Source organism: Fringilla coelebs, assembly GCF_963513975.1.
Source record: "Fringilla coelebs genome assembly, chromosome: 4".
Classification (NCBI taxonomy): Eukaryota; Metazoa; Chordata; class Aves; order Passeriformes; family Fringillidae; genus Fringilla; species Fringilla coelebs.
In genome coordinates, this window is record NC_140032.1 from 31,607,641 (window position 1) to 31,626,172 (window position 18,532).

The following is an 18,532-nucleotide window of genomic DNA, read 5'->3' on the forward strand; positions in this document are numbered from 1 at the left end:
CCTCAATAAAACCCTGCTCCTTGAGCAATGCAAGAAGTAACAGAATCCCTCTCCTAGGTCTGATGTTACAGTATGCTTATTCCTAAGGAAAAAAAATATGTGTTTAAACACCCAAGGTATTTACATATTTTTTTACTACGTGGAGTTGAAGTTACTGGGGAGCTTCAGGCAAAGAGATTTGATTTTGAGAATTTCAATGACCCATCTATGCAGAAAGTGTCAATCTGAGCCCCCAGACTAAAGCCTAACCTTGTGTCCTACCTCTGAAAGTTAGGAACAGCAGAAGGTTTCCTAAAATAGTATTAGGAACAGGAGATGCACTGAGATTCTTCCATATTTTCCATCTTCCCTCCATTGTGGCAATCACATTTCAGGTATTTTTCAAGCCATTCTCCCTGCTGACACTTCTATTTATTCTCTTTTTTACAATTTTGACCCATATGAACTGGGAAACTACTTAGCAGCAAGGTTTCATTTCTGCATTGTATGAAAAATTGCAGTTTTACTTTTTAAACCTCCTACTTTTTGCCAACTCCAAGATCCTGTGCTACAAGGAGAAAAATTCCCCACAGATTTCTTCACATGGTACAAAATTATGTAAACCTTCATTGTGCTCCTTCTGCATGCATTCCCTTTGAAAGCTGTGTGTCTTAGTCAGTTCAGCCTTCTTGACATGGAAATTTTTCTGTTTCTGAGCCCCCTCTTGAAAACCTCTGTAGTTCACACTCCTTCTGCATCCTTTTTGAGAAACAATGTCCTACAAACCATCCAGCATTTAAGCTGCAAAAGCATTATGAATTCACAGCATCATACTGATGCCCTAGTTTGTACCCTGTTCTTTCCAGATAATTCCCATGTGCTCTCTGGATGGCTGGTTCACACCAAGTTGATATCCTCAGACAGCTACCCACAAAGACTCCAAGGTCTTGTTCAACCCAACCTCCTGGGCATTTGCCATTTTTAAATTTAAGCTGAAATTTCCCATTCATTCTATTCAGCTTTTTGCAAAAGCTTTTTTCTATTGGGACTGCTTTGCAACTGCTAGTACCCTGAATAACTTTCTGTTATACAGAAATTATGCAATCTTACCCAAAATTATGGAACTGATTGATTTCAAAATTATTGCATGATGCAGACCTCACCTTAGATCTGTGCCATTCCACAGGTAAAACCCCTCCATTGTGAAAACTGGACATTCAATCCTTGTCTTTATTTTTGGTAGCCAGAGAGAAATCAAACTCTGTTAATTCTTGACAGTTTTAATTTCTTTGAAAGTTGTTTTCATAGCCTTTCCCAAAGCTCTTTGGAAGGACTTATAAACTGGATCACCCTCAATCACATGCTTATATGCCTAATGACTCCACTGCCTTTCTTCTTTCAATGGTTCAAGTTAGGATTGTTAATTGCCCTTTACACATGACAAAAGGAGTTCCTGGCAGCCTGTACAAGCAGTTTTTGCAGTCAGTGACATCTATACACTCTGAAAGTATACTTGTACTTCCCTTAGATCTAAAGGAAGTACTGGAGGCAATGGATATTTCAATCTTACATGCAGATGTCTCTGCTGCTTGTACCCAAATGTCATCTTTAAAGCTGAATCAGTAGCCATATGAGTTTCACTTCATTACAGACTTTTGAACTCAACATTTGCACTTGAATGCTTGCATATTTACATATGTCCTTTTTTATGTTCAGGAAAAGAAGCTGTGGCTGCCCACCAGTACCCCACCTTTTACAGCAAGAAACAAATCTGGCATATAATGTCTGCAAAAAAAAAAAAGTAATGATAGGAAATTTTAAAATTAAACACTTTTGTATTTTCTATATGTAGATGATAATGTCTCAATACATCTATTTGAATTGTGTTAAGCAAACAAAAACTGTTATCCAGTCTGAAAACAGCACAGCTAGTGACATGGTGAAGCATTTCAAAATATCATTATTACAGAGGAAGAGTGATATAAGGATGGGAAATGCATAATAAAGAGCAATAGAGGATAAACGTTGGCTGCTTTGAAGTTAAAAATTCCTGAGATCCTGAGCGAATGGAAGAAAGCAACCCGTTGAATATCTGCACCAGTGGACCCTTCCTATTCACAGTCTACAGTAGAGATTTTAGGCCACTGTTCAACAGTGTCTATTGATTTCCCACAGTTAATTAAAATAGAAAGAAAGAACTATTAACTCTTTCCATTCCTGCCTTTTTAGTAGAGATGGTTCATCACTTGCACTTTGGATTTAGTAGGCATTGTGATATTGGCATTTCGTTTAATAAGACTGCATATGAGATACAAGCACAGCTCCTGACAATGCATACTAACACAAGGCTTGTCAAGACTAGAGTATATGACCCTTCACTCCAGAGAATAAAGTTTATGATACAATTCAAAAAATGTTGATTGAATATGCAGAACTGTGAGCACCATCTGTTTGCCTTGTTTGTCTAACCTCATGGGTTTGTCACTACAGCTGCTAATTGCATTATGGTATTTTCATGACAGACCACTTCTGCTTCAGAATTCATAAAGGCATATTCTAATTTATATCTGCCTAATCTTCAGAATTACAATGGACTTAAACTTTTTCTGTATTGTTTTTTGTAGTGCTTCCAGAACTGTTCTTTTTTTTTTTTTGGACATTTATTACCTGCTCAAAAACATTTTTTAATTGAAAATCTGTGGCTAGCTTAATTAAAATATGTTCTGTCATGCATGCCAGAAGCACTACAGACTTAAAGTAAAAACAGTTGTAAGTAGAGACTTGGTTCTCATTTACACAAATATAAGTTAATCAAGTAAGTTGAAACACAAAGAGACTCTCATCATTTAATTTTGTGACTTGCTTTCTTATTCCTCTTCATTTTTGGCATACCATACCATTGCTGGTATTTGCAGGATGTAAATTGAACTCTGCAAATTTTTTTCCAACATGCGAATGCCTACATGCAGATGTTTAACTCTACTCCCCAAACAGCAGGCTGTCATGCCAAAGTGGAAGTCACAATTAAAACTGACCATCATTTTCCCAACTGAACCATATAAATGTATCATTTTAAAAGGACAGAAAGATTCCAACACTCCCACGAAGGAATCTCAGGCAAGAGATTAAAAGAATTGCCAAAGAAAATTGAAAGTGGCACCAGTAAAAAGCCACTGACCATCCTCCTGTGAATAGAATCATATAAGTAGGAATGCATGTATTTGCTTTCTAAAAAGTATACAGGCAATGATCTGAGCTGCAAGGAGTGAGTAAATAGGAGAATAGAATTCTTTTTCTTTCATTAAGGACAAATTCAACCTTTGTTCACATGGGTAACAGGAAGCAGAGCCTCAGCTCCGCATTCTTTTCCATTATAAGCATAATTGACTATTCTATCTATTTCCATTGTGTCAAAGTATGGAGCTAAGAAACAGCACTGCCTTTGCATACAGAAAAGCTCCTGGGTGTATTAGTTGTTCCTCTAGATTAAGTGCTGCATATCACTGCACCTGAACTTTTTATTATGCTGAAAAAACACATTGTCTGCATCAGGCAGGAGTTATTTTGTTTTTAATTTGTTTCAAAGTAATATTCATTTACTTCACTATAGATCTAAAACCAGGAGAAAATAATATTCACTTTCCTTATAAAAATTAGTCATTAACAAATGAGTAATACACTGAACATTCTGAAGATGTTCATCTTTATAAATACGTGACCCTGTTTGGTAATGTTTGAAGTAATCCAGGATAAAATGACACTTAATCAGACTTGATAACTCAACAGATTAATCCAGTAAGCAGTTGCTTTTATTCAATACACATCATCTTTTGCTTTGAATGAGAGTTCTCTGATTTGCAGAAGCCCAGATCACAAAGGGTCTGCGACACCTGCACATGTTCACACAATTTTGCTCTCTTGCACAATGAATGCCACTGCTAAAGCAAATGTTAGAACTGAATAGGCTGCTGATGGAACAATCAGTTAATCCAAACCATCCTCAGTCTGTCCTACTGGGCTTCCATAACTGGGTGACATAGGCATCCAACAACTTGGATACTGGTAGGGATGTCTGTTTTGGATAGAATAATTTTTTCCACTACAAGGAATTATTAAGATTTTTGCTACATGTTCGAGGCAATATTGCCATAGTAGTCCTTAGTTTCCAGGTTTGTATTTCTAACAAGCATTTATGCAAAAAGAAAAGGTTAGGAGTAGTTCAATAGGCAGCAGGGAACTTAGTCATTTAGGACTTGGACACTTTTGAATCTACCATGTCAATCTGAAAGGATGTCTGCAGGAGCTTTGTGACACACCATCTTCAGTGGCTCTAGCCCACAGCCTCTCAGTTGCTAAGTCAGTTCTTTTGAAAGCTCTTTACATGTCTCTAGATGGACAGGAAAAATAAAGAGTAACCACAAATATCAAACAGCACATTGTGATAAATCAAACTTAAATTTGTTCATCTCTTTTAAACATAAAAGGGATTGCTGATATTGCTCACTAATCCAAGACCAGAGGAATTGAAGCCTGAATATTTTATAAAATAATAAAAGTGCTAAAACTGAAATAAGTGACTTTAGACTTTATCAGCATGAGCTGGAATATTTTTCTTTTAATTATCACTTCTGGAGAGTTTTCACCAGAGACCAGAGCTCTCGCAAGATTATCAAGCTATATACTAGAAGTGAAGCATCTGCACAAGCTCAGGAGCATATGTTGTGCCTGAACTTGGTGACAGAAGAATTCTGCAAGTAACAAATATTCTTGTTTTGAGTTAAATATACTCATATAACAAGATCTGATGTTCTGATGGTGAAGTGTGTGTGTAGTAAGGAAGAGAATTCCAGCAGAAGGATTGACTTTTGCCTCATAATGCAGAGCACTAAGCCCAGAGTTTTTTCCACAGATTTTTATTCTAGGTTCAGTTATTATTTCTACAGAAATAAATTCTAAATTTGGCTATTTTTAAAGAGTGTAAAAAAAAATAGGTTTTGTGAGGAAAAAAAAAAGGCATTAAATGGTATTGTGTTCTTCACAATTCACAGAATCATTTGAGTTGGAAGGGATCTCTGGTCCAACCCCCCCTGCTACAGCAGGGTCCCTTAAAGCAGGTGACACAAGAATGCATCTGGGTGGGTTTTGAATTTCTCACAGAGGGAGACTCCACAACCTCCCTGGGCAGCCTGTTCCAGTGCTCTGCCATCCTCAACATAAAGTTCTTGGTCATGCTGAGGTGAAACTACTTGTATTTTAGTTTATGGCCATTGCTCCTCATCCTGAAAATAAAGAAAAAAGTTTTGGATTGACTGGAAAAATAATCAGATTTTTAAAATGGATTGTAATTAAGGAAGGGTAGTTTTTATTTCTTCCTTTTTATCTCTGAGTTTTGGAAAAAATATAGTCTTGCTTCTTGCTCTTCTACCGTCTAAACAACAGAACAAATGCATGTAGTCTCAAAACATCTGACACTCTTTGCCATCAATGCAGACCAGAAGCATTCATTGTTAAAATTAAATGTAATAAGAAGATACCAAAATTTAAGATGCATTAAAAAGCAAACTCTCACAGACCAGCTAGAAAATAAGCATGGGAAACATCAATGAAGAGCAGTTACTGAGATATTTCAATATCATCATCTTCTCCTAGAAAACTGCCAGTTTCCCAGGACAGAAGTTTTCATAGGAAAACTCCAATGTTCATTAACCTTAATTTAGTCCCCTGGTTCCAGTAAGGAATTTCTGTTTGACTACCAAAACCACAATGTCAATGGGAGCAGCTTTTCTCTAAAAGAAACCTTACTAACTCCTTGCTAAGAGCCTTGGTCAGGGTAGCTCACAGGTCCCCTCCTTACTATTCTCACCTGATAAAGAATAAAAACATTTTAACCCATGAGGAAACACACTTTCTAATAGGTACAGATACAGCTGCAAGCCTAGAGATAAAGACAGAAAGCAGCCTGTAAGGAAGTACAATTCAGACTACAATACCCTATTAAAAAAATTTGCCTTTAACAGGAATTTTTTGGTAAAAATCTTGGTTTTTAAAATCTTTTTTACAGGTGCCCCCCCCCAAAAAAAAAAGCCAGACACCAGTAATTATAGTTTAGAAAATGATTAATATGGCTTATTTATCAAATTAATTATTTTTCAGAATCGAAGAGAAACATGAATAATAAAATTTTAAGCTAAAGGTAAGCTTCTAGAGCACTAAGAAGATCATAGCCAAGAATGTCAGCAAAATTGTCCTCAGTGATTTCATCTCCATGACACAGTCCAGAACACCAGAGTCAAAAGAAGTTCAGTCTGGAACAGTTTAGACTCCCTCTTGTAATCCAGCACTTCGAATTCTGCTCCTCAGGCACAATTTCATATTGAGGGGAAGGGCAGAGAGGAGTCAAGGAAAAGATCTCCAAGCTTTTCCTTTACATTTTCCAGAAAAGCAGCCATTGTTTATGTCAAAACAGTCTCTGATCTCTGCAGAATTGTGAATACCAGGTATGGGTCAAGGAATGTCGTATGCAAGTTCCTCACTCACACATCTGTGAAATCCCACTGACTTTAGCCAAGGTGCTTCACTTGGAGCAAAAGGATTTTTCAAGTCATTCAATAGGCACACAGCATATGTTGGTATTTCTGCTCATCTCCAGGAGGAATATTTTCCCTTTTTAGTGTAGCTGCCCAGCATGAAATAAGCCTCCTCTGCACTGCTCTGCAGAGGTGCACCCCTTCCAGCTTACATAAACCAGGACTTCTTGTACTCTTGGCTGTGTGTGCCCTAGCAGCCTTTCATGTCTAAGGTTGAAAGAGCAAGGTAGGTATGGCTGTTTGAAAATGAAAGGATGTTCTGCTATTTTAAATTACAGACCTTGTACTTCTGTTAAAAAATAAGAAATTCAATAATTAATTTAATTGGTTTTACAACACTTCTGTTTGAGGTATGGGCAAAAATCCTTACTTTTTTTCCCCAAAAGACCCTATATTTTCCCTCATTCTTCTGTTCTCAAATGCACATGAAAGAACCTTTTCTCTTTTTCTTCTCCCATTGAAAAACAAAAGAAAATATGTGAGAGGATGAAAGACAAAGAACACTGCACGAACTATTTTGTTTCTACATTCATAAAAGTGATCCTTTTTTGAGAAATCAGCTTAGAAGTTTTCACTCTAAGAATTGCTACCCAATCTAGTTGCTACCCAGAACTTATGTCACACAATTTTTAAAGTGACATTGGGGCGTCCTCACAGATGAAAACTTCACCTTGCCATTTCACTATTTATAAAAGGTTAGAGTCCAGCATATTATATAATTATTTCACAAAGAACTGAACTGTCTGGACATTTTTGGACACCTGAAGATAAAGTGGGTTTATCCACATCCAATTTATGAAGTTTGTGTGTAGCACTTTCGCAGAGGATTCTGTAAGTTACAGATATTTCCAGGCCATCCAGTTCTCTTCAGGAAGTCAGCTAGACAAATAAGCATTTCCTTCTGTTCTCATTAGCCTTTTTGGTGTTACATTAAAAAAAATGTTGAAAGCTTTAATTAACATAAGCTTTAATACCTAAAGTAGTCAATAATCTAAGAACCTCTGGTGGTTATAGCAGTGCTATTATGACACTAGATAAAGTACAACTACTAATTCAATCCCCATCATGTTCACAAAATTATACAGTCCTCAGCATGAAGGATTTACAAAGATGCAAAAGCTATGTATAAATCTGTCCACATTCAGAAACATCCCTACCATTCTGTAAAGTACTTGTCCATATTCTTTGCTTCTTTGAGGTTTAACAAGTCTATCAGAGGATACAGATATTGCTCATTTGTGTCTTTCTATTAGGAATAAAATAGAAAATAAGAAGAAAGCACACCAAAAAACAATCAAACAAAGGGCTTGTAACATTTCAGGAATAAGCAAAACCATTGGATAACACTATCTTTTATACAACAGGATTCCTTGAGGGTTTGCAACATCAACAAAACATCAGTACTCTTCCAGTCAAATGACTGAATATTCATCCTGGTAACAATTGCATTCTATTACATAGAGAGCAGCATATGGTAAGTATTTATACAAGATAGTCAGCCAGATGTGCACCAACATTCACAAATAAAAGCTGAATTAACACAGCATCTGCTGAGAATTTTTCCCAGCATGCCAGGATTGTTCCAGGCAGAATCTGAGCTTGTGTTGTAGGATCCAAGCTAATTTACCATCTACTCATCAATATATTGGTCCCAGATTTCAAAACAGCACTAAGCTGAAACTGCAAATACAACTTATGATCAGAGAGCAGCTTAAAAGCTCCTGAGGTGTGACATCACAGACAAAAAAACATATTTAAGATGAAAATTTTCACTATCAAAAGAACTAGAACCAGAGTATGGCATAGAGTTGTTTTCCTCCTAAGGGGAGGATGTTGATAATTAGTGCTTGCCCAGATATTTCAAAATTTCTACCACAAAAATTTCTACCTATGCAAAAATGTAAAAATGTTAAAAAGTTTGAAGAGCATTTTTTTTTCAATGAAAGACAGGAAGAATGTGCTTTACATACCAAGAGCCTCAGGAAAAAAATCTCTTAAAGACAGTAAGCATAGTGCTTTGGCCTATAATGATTTTTTTACCAATAGTTTTGTGTAAAAATTTAAACCTTACATTATTTTTTACTTCATAAATATACCCTACAGCATCATGTCTGCTACAGAGATGAGTGCATCCATCCTTCTTTCTGTTCTTATATTCAGGACTTGTACAAATTTGTATGTACTGTTAAAGAATATGACAAAACCAGTTCTTGCCCTTCCCCTGTTGCTCTGCTCTTCCTTTGTCCTGTTCTGACTTAAAGGAAAACCATACAATCATGGGATATCACAGGTTGGAAGGAACCACAAGAGGTCTGTAGCTCAACAACTTGCTCAAGGCAGGGACAGCTATGGGATTGAGTTAGGATGCTCAGGGCCTTATCTAGTCTGGTCTTTAAAATCTCCAGGAATGGAGACGGCACAAGCTCTCTGGGCACTTGATTCAGTAAGGGAGGATCCTAACTCCATCTTCCTGATTAAGCTAAAGTCTGTTCTCCTGAAATCCATGGAAATTATTCTGCTACCCTTCTACCTCATTCACCTCAGGACCTTTTACTGCACTATTTCATGTTGAATGCAGCCAAGGCTACCACTGATTAACACATCCCCAACGGGTTCTTCCTTATTAGTGAATACAACATCAAGGTTTGCATCAACTCTGGTTGGTGCAGGGGGTGCAAAGAGCAAAGAGATGTCCCAGCAGCGTCCCTGGACCCCTGTGTGCTCCCCACCCTGTGAACCAATCTGCAAACTGCCAAATACCTGCCTGCAGGACATACTCATACAACTTGAGCAAACAGAAGCCACACACCGGATTAATTCCTTCCTGCAAGCCTACAATCCTGTCAGAATGCTTTCCAAGAATGAGAGACTTATCTCAGGAACACTGTCTCCTCACATTCACAGCAAGACCACTACACTGAAATACAGGAGGAGGCTGTGCCACCACTTTGGGGAGAAAGGCTTTGAAGGCTGCAAGACCATCCTTAGCAGATGTCACGGTTGATGTCCCAGAAGCACACGTTTGGATTTTCTGCACATAGATTAGCTTGACACTGTAAAACTGCATCCATGTAAAATGAAATCTAAAAAAAACAGAAGTATATCAACCTTTATATTTCTTGTGCTTGAAAACTGCAGGGCACTTTTTGAGGAGGGATCAAGAGAAATCCAGTAAATGGCCAGTACCTATCTAGTTATCTGTCCAAGGTTATAACAATGGGTACATCTTCCAGCTCCTTGCCAAATCCAGTTGAGTAATAAAAGTAAGTAATTTAAGACTGTTACCATGATCTTGAATATCTTGTATCCTGAGCACTTCTTGCTGTTCCACTGCTGACTCTTGAAAACTACTTCTTCAGGGAAGTACCTTCGTGAGCTATGCTTTTGAGGAGATACACGACTTTTGTTTCCATTAACAAGCTACCTACATTTCCCAAAACACACACTTTCCTCTGCCAAACACTTCTCTGTTTTTCTGACTATTATTCCTCTGTGGCTTCACTCAAACTCACCACCACATCTCACTAAAGTCCCAGTTTGCATGCTGATTTTGCAGATAGACACCACAGAGCTACGGTCTGCACACATTTGCTTTTTTTTTTTTTTTTTTCTGGCGTTTCCAGCTCTCTGCATTCCTGTTCACAAAATAAATAAACAACAGATACATAATGTTCAGCAACTTCAAGGATCACAAAAAAAAGACAGGATTTTTCCCCAGGAAGGGAGACAATAGGCAGTTTTAAAAGAGGAATAATGTGAAAAACGTAATAGATGCTTTGTGTTAAGAAATTACATAGGGGTAAATGAAAGTGATTGAAGAATGAAAGACATGAAATTTTAATTTGAATTTCAATTGCTAACTTCTACTGTATGCATTACAATTTTAACTGGGCAAAGAAGGCATATGAAGTCATGAGAATACATGGAAGCAGTTAGAGCAGACATGCCAGTTCAATGATTGACATCTCCTTTCATACTATAGAAGCTATACTTTATACAGGGTATCTGAAATTCAGCTATTTTACAACAGTGGTAAATGGTAGATCAAACTCATGCCGATAAATTCAGTGCTTTGGGATATGATTTAATTTACAACAAATTGGTTTATTCAACAGAAATTCCAATAGATATTCAGCTAAAAGAAACAATAATTATGAAGTATCACAGCAACCTGTATTATAAGGTTTGGATTCTGCTCCAGATAAAAATACACAAAACTATACTTGGATCAGGAAAAGAACAGCACAATAGTCTTGTCTGAATCAGTAACAGAAATAATAAATTGAGAAAAACTCCAAAGATCTGCAAGTAACTCTCTATTGAGTTATCCCCAAAGCAGCAAAAAAATCCATTATTGACAATGCTTGCTGGGAATAATGTCTCTTGGCTCTACAAAATGCCTGAGAAATTCTTTGCCAGGAATCACACAGGCTTAATCTCTCTGGGGTTCTGCTGCTGGAGAAACAGTACCTTAATAGGGACCTTTCTGTCTGAAAAAGAACAGTTTTTATTAGATTCTGAAGGAAAAGATTTGGGTCATTCCTGAGAGGCTTGTTGTCTGGGGAAAGCAAGCGAACTATTTAGGGCTTCTCTTGTCAGAAAAAGAAAACCTTATTTCCTGAAGACTCTCTCTCTCTCAATAAATACCTTGTACTACTAAGCGCTATACTAGTCTTCCATGCAATTCAGAAATGAAAGAAAATATAAACATAATCTGAAAAACATATGTTGGGATTTTTTATACCAAACTTTCAATCTCATCAACAGCTTTTAGAAATTGTCTGGTTAACATTACGTTTACTCTATGCTCTGATGTCAATGCAAACTACTTATGTGACTCATTCCTGTACTTGTCTGCACTGTACATTTTTGTAAAAAATAATAATTAAAATATCTGAATGTTTTTAAAGCAATTACTGATTTTTTTACTTTATATTACCAAACAGAAAGTGAATGAGTGAATGAGTGAAGAGATGGAATTAATGCAGTAACTACAGATGCAGGTCAATTATAACTTCCATCTTTATGCACTTTACCATTCAGATTACTATAGGAAAAATACAGTATTTCTTTACAATGGTTATTATTACACTGGAAGAGCCAAAACCTTTACAAAAATGTGTATGAAATAGTAGTAGATGTAGAAAAATACACTTCTGACTCCAATATCCTTGAACATTATTTCTGTGTAACAATCTACTCACTGGAAGTTTCTGAATTAACAATAAATGGTGAAAACATCCAACACACGCCTGTGACTCTCTTCAGGGTGAGGATAGTCAGACAACAGAAAGATAATCAAGTTGGCTGGTTGATGCTGTGTGGAAACAGATGAGTACCTGCACATACACCAGGCAGTTTAGTCATGCAGGGCTCTTCTCCCAGCATTTTCAACTCTTTCTCTAATAATAATCTGTCCAAAGTTTCACTCTTTTTCCAGCATAGGATTGAGAACTGAAGTTCAATATCCTACTTTTACATGTAAAGAGTTAATTTAGTATCTTGTGTCCTTCATATAAGACTGCTACAAAGTAAGAAAAAACAAAATCTGAATGTTAAGAAGCTCAGTTCCAAAAACCATGGCTTCCTACTTCCAGAAGCTTTTTTTCTTTTGTGGTGTTCAAGATCAAAAATAAACCAAGGCTCTACCTCACAGTAAAATAATACAAAAATATACTGTACTGGGTCAGCCTCAGATGGAGATAATTTTCTTAATGGAATCTTGTGTAGTTCTGTGGTTTGGGTTTGTGACTGGAGAGTGTTGGTAACACACTGGCATTTTGACTGCTGCTGAGCAGTACTTGTGCCCATCACACATTCAGAAAATCCTCAGGCGCTGACAGTATTTTCTGACACTGAAAATCCTTAGGCTCATGACCCAAAACATCTTGGGACCTCTCATGACAACCAGCATGCTGTTGTAAAATACAGTGATACCTGTTACAAATATTCTGCTTTAGACAGATAATCTAAAATAATTCAGATAGAATGCTGGTTCCATGACCAGTTCATTCCTCAGATCACAAAATGATACTGCCTTCATATCATTAAAGCAGAAGCAAGGGAAAAGAAAACCTGAACAGATTGCATATTAATTTAGGATTTCTCTTTCTACCAAGTAGTAAAGATTAATCAGCTTATTCTTTGTGAATTTGTATTCTCATGAATAATTAATAAATATTTGATATTGTGAATCCCATATAAAAAGAGGATGTAAAAATTACTGGACTACTTTTATATTTAAAAGTTTATCGAGTGATTATATGTCTTTCACAATATTATGATGTATCAGGTTTATTTCAAGTTTGTTGAAAGGTTTTTTTCAGGTTTTCAACTTGTTTGAAACATAGCTTTACAGAAACAAGAGATTTACTTCTCGCCTTTTAAAATAACTTCATTAAGGAAATTATTTGTAAGAAGGTCAGTTTTACCCGACCTAACAAATTCACAAACTTGACTAACACAATAAATTACACAGAAGGAAGGACTTCAGAAGTTATATTGAAAAAAAATTCAACTCCCACAAGAAAATTATCTCTTTGAATTTACCTAAGAACCCTTACCCCTCTTTCTCCTACCCAATTCAAATAATTATGTATTTTGCAGTGCATTATCTAACAGATGTTTTCAGATCTTTTGCTTTTTCTACTGTCTAACCCATAAAATTTACCAAACTGTGCATCTGGAGTATTGATTTTCTGGGCTGTTCAAGACATGAAACAGAATAGAAGATGCAACTTATATCAGCTGAAATACAAGTACGAAAGTAGTTCTCTTGTCAGCTACTTTAAGAAAATTATTAAGAAAAAAATACTGGGTTTAAAACATTTATCTCTGTCACATTCATTGATTTTACTATTACAAGCTAGTCTTGATAAAATTAAATATTCCTTTCTGTGCCTAAGCACTCAGGAAATATCTGAGGGAATAAAAAGTAAATAGCAAGAATTGGTAACAAAATACATCACCATTTACATCTGTATTTCTCATTTCTCATTGTATCCTGCTTAACAAGTACTTAACCTACAAATCCATGGCTTTGGGAACTTGCTATCAGGTACCTTATGTTCCAGTTTCAGGATTTGTATGGAAAAAAACCCCATTTAGACACATTGGAGTCTTTCTTTTTCTGCAGTATATTCTTGTGTTCCCACTGGAGCAATCAGAGATGATAGAACATGACATGAAAAGAAGGTGGCACAACCAAAGCTCATGTGGACCTGAAGAAAATAAAATTAACCAAAATACATTTTTCACACTTGGATATATTGCATATCTAAATCAAAGGACTTAAATAAAATGTTCCTTTATCAACCACATCTAAAACGATGATTTTGGCAGTTTTGCTAAAATTGCATTGGCCAAATCTGATGTTTAGGTCTTTTGGTGAGATTTAGCTTTGTTTTAGGGAAACATTTTGCATCATTGCTTAAGTTAAACTTTTCATAGTTCACTGATCTGGCCTACATGTTCACTTGAGTTTCTTGTAATTATAACACAATCTTCAGGGATTTTTTTTCCTCCAAAGAAATAACAGCACCTTTTTATTCTTGACTTTGAACAAGCTATAAATTTGCTTGATATGTCAGTTCCAAAAATTGTATAAATGTATCTTAACTGCATGCTTTACAGGAGCTGCTGAAATGGTGCACTATTTCTTAAATAGCTAGATGAAAAGTAAATTATGCAATTTTAATGACAGCCCAGGGAACTTCTTTACTTGCCTGAACATGCAGACATCTGCTACCTGTTGCTATCAACACTCTGGATGGCTCTAAGAAAGGGTTACTGGATGAAATTTTATGACTCTTGCTCTAAAGAAGGTTAGAATCAGAGAATCAGGAAGGTCAGTTCCCAGTTTAAACATTTATGAAGAGAGAAACAATTCCTTCATTTCATGCACTTTCATGTGCATCTGCTGAGGAGAGGAGATTGGCTACAAAAGGATAAGGACATCTCTATTCTGTCAGTACAGCAGATAAGTCATTCTCATTCACTAATAATATCCTTTAAATTGGCATAATGATAAGTAGATAAGGCCCAGTTGCAAGACCAAAAAGGTATCACATACAAACAAAACTCTCCCCCTATTATGTATTTTTCCTCCTAGATCATAATAAAAAGTCCACGATACAGACCCTTGGGCCAAAATACATATAATACAGCAGGTTCATGAAATGTGTAGGACTTTAAACAAGGGTGGGGTGGAATGGTGTCTATGAAATATTAAAATAATTTTCATAGGAGAATGGTCTTACAGAGGATGATTCTACAGAATAAGGCTTCTAAGTTTGTCTAAAATTTAACTGAAAAGTGCTGAAATACTTCAAACTTTTCTTGTTAGGTGACAGCTATGTCTCTGGCAAATTTTTATTCTTAAAGTGCAACTTGGCATACCAAACATGAGATCAGTTATTTCTTTATTTCAATTAATCACATTCAAGGAAATTTTCTCTTATCAAAGCAGAAGGTGTAGCGTTCACTTCACTAATTTGCCTAGTCAGCTTTTATTCAAAGGAAAGGAAGGAGTAGAGAATGGAGATGATAGAAAAGATATCAGTATTGTTAAGTGCCAGGTTCAAAAAGCCATCTACGTAGATCTCAGATGGTGTCTCCAGCCTTCTATGGAAAACTTGGTTTCTTTAAAAAATATGTAGTAATCTAATAAATGATCTAATGAATGATCTTATCAAATATTAAGAGAAGTACTAAAATTTCTGAGGAAGCCTTCTCTTTTCATGACATTTCCACACTTTCAGAGTCATCAGAGTAATTCAGTGTTTTCTAGTCAGATACATACAGAAGTGGTTAATTCAAGTCCAGCCATAATAAAACTGTATTTTATCAGTTAATCCAATATGATTTTTTGCATCTAGGTATTGTCTTTTCTTCAGAAGAAATGCTGAACTGCATTAATTTTTTTTTATGAAGTAGAGGAACTCTGACCATCGCATTTTAATTACTTTCTGTATAAGATTCCTAAGTCTTCACCCTGTTTTGATCTAACAATAGCATTTCTAAAGTTAGCAAATATAAACATGAAAAACAATGAATAAAATAATGATGTAATTAAATAAAATTAAATATTTAAACAGTACCAAAACAACAAGAATAATGAAAAGTCCTTTTAATATTTTAAGTGGTTATTGGAATCTTAAATAAATACTCAGTGTGAGTAATACACAGAGTGACAGCTCCGTGAACCTACAAGAAGACAGCTGTTCTAAAGCAACAAATTTTAATGTTTTCGTATTAGAATTCTCTCAAGATAAAATTTTTCTGAGACATAATACTTTACCATGTAAATCTGAGTGCCTCTTGACTCCTGCCTGAATTAAAACCCAGACTTTGCAAGCAGAAAATGCATAGTTATATATAGGAATACATTGAATGTGAAAGTCTTTCATTCTAAAATACTTTTATATCTCCCATAAATTTACTTCCAATCATCATCATACAGTAGAAGCTTAATATAATAAAACTAAAATTACATCATAGCACAGAAATATATAGATTGCCTCACCAGCCTCAAACTCCTCAAATTATTACATGTGCATCCTAGAAGTATCTCTTAGCAATGGAGTTGAATGAAAATAGAATTTGTCACTAAAAAAGTTCAGCTGATAAATGTGTCCACAAAATCATATAAAAACCTACTGAGATATAGGACAAAAAGAAATACAAAGGGACAAAGTAGGACTTATAATGAGTTTAGCTGCCAGATAAGTTGTAGAGCTACAAAGCACAGAAATACCAAATTCTGCTTTGGCAGCAATGATTTGGGGGTTCTATGTGTGTGATCTTCCAATAAGCAATATTAAAATCTTTTCATTTGAATATAGTCTCACATATAATTAATTTTAGCTAACAGTGTAGCAAAAGAGATGCCCCCATTTATTTTACAAAGAGAAAAAGTAGACAAAATTAACGGAAAGAAAGCAGAAGACACAGTACAAGCCATGACTGGCCTAAAGTTCAGAATTTAAGGGACATTTGCATTAACTCAACAGGGCTCAGATTTACTGGATTGGCTCAGGATAAAAGCCTATTTTTATTCAAATTACAAAAGCAGTTAGTGAATTATGTGCAAGGGAAGATACATGGATTTGTTCACAAAACTTCAGCTATCCAAAAGTTTTGGCTTACATAAAGCTAATCTAGTTGTTAGGATTCCCTCTGCTGCCATCAGGGAAGACAGGCAACTCCAAAGTAAAATTCACCTCATCTTATCCACTTGCTACAAAATCTGTTAAGGTGTGAACACAGCTCTTCATTTTTTAAGTAACTTAAGATGTCATCATATGAGTTAGTAGAAAATTTTGAAATATTGATTAAAAAGTAATAAATTATTGCTTGCATAATTCAATTTTTTTTGCTATATGCACCTAGAAAGATAGAGAACCAATGCAAAATAAATGCCACAAAGCCAGAACACTAAGCAGTCATTCAGTGACACATTTCAAGACTGGCCAATATGTCTTGAACTCTGCTGCACCTAATCTTATGTTGCACTTCAAAACAGGGTTCTAAAGCACTGGGATTACTCTTGCCTGACTTGTGATAAACTGTGAGGCTGGGTTAAAAAAAAAATCTACGTCTGTGTCATATTTATAGAGAAGAAGTTTCCATCTCTTTGTTGTGGTAACATGGGACTTCTCAGGCCTTTCAACAATAAAAAAAATTATCTCTAGGGTTCAGAAAGAGAAATTAGAACTAGAATAATTTACCTTTTTTTTTTTTGTCCTCCTTAACTAGAGGCAAATTGTTGACTCAAGTCCCAGAGGCTAGGAGCAGCTTCAAACATTACTTACTTAAATAAAGAAGGTCTGATGCAAAGACATTTGAAAAATATAAAGGCATATAAAAGTGCACTTTATAAAACATTTTGATTACTGAGCAGTAATATATTACAAAGATAATGAGTTGATTTACTGAACATTTGTTGGTGTTCCATTACTACACCAAAACTATGATGAGACATAGACATGTTGCAATTTGAAATTGAAATACAATTCAGTACAGCAGATAAATACAATGTCCAGGGCGCTTCATTTACAGCAGTGATGTTACTTTTCCCTTTGCAATCTGTCTAGTCACATCATTCACCCCATTAATCACTTAGAATATTTTCAAGAATGGTTGTTCACACTTTTTAAATGCTCTTGCTGTGATATTACTGTAAAAATTGATCAAATGGGGATTATTTTCCCAAAACATTTACTTCAAAGAAAATTGTGGGAGGCTGTGAAAACAACAGAAAATTTTCATTTGCAAAGTAGTCAGATTTGAGAAAAATTCACTGCAGTGGTCATTTAGACTAATATGATATTTTGTGTTTCAAAAGTCATGAAGATCAGGGAGACATCCCAGAAGACTGGAAGAAGGCTAGCATCACCTCTATCCACAAGGAAATTATAGGCCCATCTGTCAAATGGAGCCCATGATTAGGAAAAGCCAGCACAGATTGACCAAGGACAAATTTTGCTTGACAAACCTGATTGCCTCTTACAACAAATGAACCTGCTTGGCTGATGTGAGGCCTGCAGTGAATGTTGTCTGCCTGGATATCTCCAAGGCAAGAAGTTGTATGGAAAAGGCAATGGGTGATGGGTGCAAGTTCCTCCTGATGAGAATGTGATTGAACATAAGGAAAATTTTCACAATGAGAACAGTCATTGGAATAATCTTTCCATTGTAGGAAATGGATTCCCCAAAGTTGGCCACTTCTAAAATTTAGCTTTTAAGGGTGCTGGGTCACCTTGCTTATACTGTACTTTTGCCAACAAAGTTTTCATCAGATGTTAAATGAGGTCCCTTCAACCTGGGCATTCTATGATAGTATAATTCTATGATTCATTGAAACTGATTAAAAATACTGTTTGGGTCTTCCATGTCTAGGGGCAAAAATAATAATCACTTCATAGTTTGGACTGTAACAGACAATATATAGGTAAAGCAACATGAAT